The 2,500-nt window shown below is 35.2% G+C and overlaps 1 pseudogene; it reads left to right on the forward strand.

Annotated features, from left to right (window-relative positions):
* The first annotated feature begins 1,990 nt into the window (after positions 1–1,990).
* The window catches only part of LOC128288559 (photosystem I P700 chlorophyll a apoprotein A1-like), a 2,279-nt pseudogene continuing 1,769 nt past the window's right edge, over positions 1,991–2,500 (forward strand).

Here is a 2,500-nt window from a genome sequence, read left to right on the forward strand (position 1 = left end):
ATTATTATGAAGCTATGCGACTAGAAATTGATCCCTATGATCGAAGTTATATACTATATAACATAGGCCTTATCCACACAAGTAATGGAGAGCATACAAAAGCTTTAGAATATTATTTTCGAGCACTAGAACGAAACCCGTTCTTACCACAAGCTTTTAATAATATGGCTGTGATCTGTCATTACGTGCGACTATCTCACTATAGAAATAAAAAAGAAGAAAGAGCAAATACGCTAGTAAATAAATACGCTAGTAAATAAACACGCTAGTAAATAAAATACTAGAAAAAAATAGGCTTTCTACATATTGCATCGTCCAAAAACGATTTTTATCAGCTGTAACAAAAAGAAACTTCATAGAAGTCGAAATATGAAGAATATATATGCCTAGATACTTTATTCTATGGATAAAGATCTAATTGATAGAGGAAGCACCGTAAAGATCAATTAGCGAGGTTTTGAGCCGATACAATAAATAAGAACTGCTTATTTATGTCATGATATGAGATAAAAATTAGGAATCGACTTATGTAATGAGGCCGATCCCTAAGTTATTGAGCAGCGGTGTAGCATCAGATCCCAAAGACAGTAAGTCTTTTTTATGAGGAAGAAGTCTTTTTCAAGGATTCTATATAAATTTCTATATGATATGAAACCGAGATAGTTACCTTTCAGAAAAATCTAACGGACGACAGCCCCGAAATGCCTATGCTTTATTCTGAAGGTGGGAGAAAAGATAAAACTTATTATTTAATCCAAATTAGAGTTTGAAACTCATGTAATTAACCCTTTTGGTTAACCCGAGACAAATCAATAGATCTATGAAATCTCATTCAATTGGATATATGGTAGGGTAAAAAATGGGATACCAAAAGAATTGACTGCCGAGCCGTATGAGGTGAGAAACTCTCAAGTACAGTTCTAAGGAAGGAATTGAACCGCCTATTTCGACCGGGAGAACAGGCCATTCGACAGGATTCTGAAATAGCGGAGGCTTGGTTCGATCAAGCCGCTGAGTGGAAACAGGCTATAGCGCTTACTCCTGGTAATTATATTGAAGCGCAGAATTGGTTAAAGATCACGCGGCGTTTCGAATAAGAACAAGAGCTCTCTGTTTATTTATTATTATTTTAGTTTAGGATTCGAAATTCGAATTAGAAATTAGAAATTCTATTTAATTCTATTTCTATTTAATTTCTATTAAATCCATTTATTTAATATTTAATTTAATTAAATAAATTACGGTACTATTTAAATTATTAAATTCGATTTTCTAGTCAATTTGACTATTTAAATTAAATAGTAAAAATATTAATTTAATTGGAATTAATTGTGTAATGGTTTGGTTTTGTTGGACCCATGGGTCAAATAAAACAGGCATTTCTCTCTTAGGAAAAACCAATCAAAGAATTTCATTATATCCTTTCTCAAATCGTTCTATTTCGTTTGATATTTCGTAAGGATAAGTAATACACGGATATAGCAAAATAAAATATATATATATATATATATTTCTGCTATTCTATTAAAACTAAAACTAATAAAACCCTCAAATGACTAACTATCGATACTGGAGTATCCCGTAGTAATGAATGTGCACGTGATTTGGGATAGAGTAATATTGTTTGTTCTATCTATAGTAAGACAAAAAAACTCCACCTCGGAACTTCTAATTGAGATATGAATACACTACACCGGTTGCACAAAAAATGGGTTTTGCACCAATGTAAGTAAAGTCAAAAAGGTTTTATAAGATTAAAAGGTCCGTTGAGCGCCTCATGGATATGTCATAATAGATCCGAACACTTTTGGATCGACTTCCAGATCATAATTGCTCTAGTGAATAACTAAAGAAAAATAGATAGATAAAAATAGATAGATAGATGAGAGATAGAAGAAAAGAAACTAATTATAAGCGTCTCTCATAGGTTCACTAATTACTGACTGTTGGCGGGTCTCTTTGTATGTGTTGTCCGGAAGAGGAGGACTCAATGATTATTCGTTCGCCGGAACCAGAAGTAAAAATTTTGGTAGATAGGGATCCCGTAAAACTTCTTTCGAGGAATGGGCTGGCCGGGCCATTTCTCAAGAACAATAACTAAGGACCCGATACTACCACTGGAACCTACATGCCGATGCTCACGATTTCGATAGCCATACCAGTGATTTGGAGGATCTCTCGCAAAATATTTAGTGCCCATTTCGGCCAACTCTCCATCATCTTTCTTTGGCTGAGCGGCATGTATTTCCACGGTGCTCGTTTTCCAATTATGAAGCATGGCTCAGCGATCCTACTCATTGGACCTAGCGCCCAGGTGGTTTGGCCAATAGTGGGCCAAGAAATCTTGAATGGCGATGTGGGTGGGGTTTCCGAGGAATACAAATAACCTCTGGTTTTTTCAGATTTGCGAGCATCTGGAATAACTAGTGAATTACAACTCTATTGTACCGCAATCGGTGCATTGGTCTTTGCGGCCTTAATGCTTTTTGCCAGTTGGTTC

The sequence above is a fragment of the Gossypium arboreum genome, unplaced genomic scaffold, assembly GCF_025698485.1.
Source record: "Gossypium arboreum isolate Shixiya-1 unplaced genomic scaffold, ASM2569848v2 Contig00232, whole genome shotgun sequence".
NCBI classification, from domain to species: domain Eukaryota; kingdom Viridiplantae; phylum Streptophyta; class Magnoliopsida; order Malvales; family Malvaceae; genus Gossypium; species Gossypium arboreum.